Source organism: Microtus ochrogaster, chromosome 1 (genome assembly GCF_000317375.1).
Source record: "Microtus ochrogaster isolate Prairie Vole_2 chromosome 1, MicOch1.0, whole genome shotgun sequence".
NCBI lineage: Eukaryota > Metazoa > Chordata > Mammalia > Rodentia > Cricetidae > Microtus > Microtus ochrogaster.
Window position 1 is genome coordinate 104,453,553 of NC_022009.1, and position 220 is coordinate 104,453,772.

A 220-nucleotide genomic window follows, 5' to 3' on the forward strand; every position below is an offset into this window, starting at 1 on the left:
AGACAGGGTTTCTCTGTAGCTTTGGAGCCTGTCCTGGAACTCCCTTGGTAGACCAGGCTGGCCTCGAACTCACAGAGATCCGCCTGTCTCTGCCTCCCAAGTGCTGGGATTACAGGCGTGCGCCACCACCGCCCGGCCATGGTCACATTTTAATAGGTTTCCCCCCCTCCTTTGGCTGCTAAGGGATCTAAAATATCATAATGTAAAATACTTGACTTCA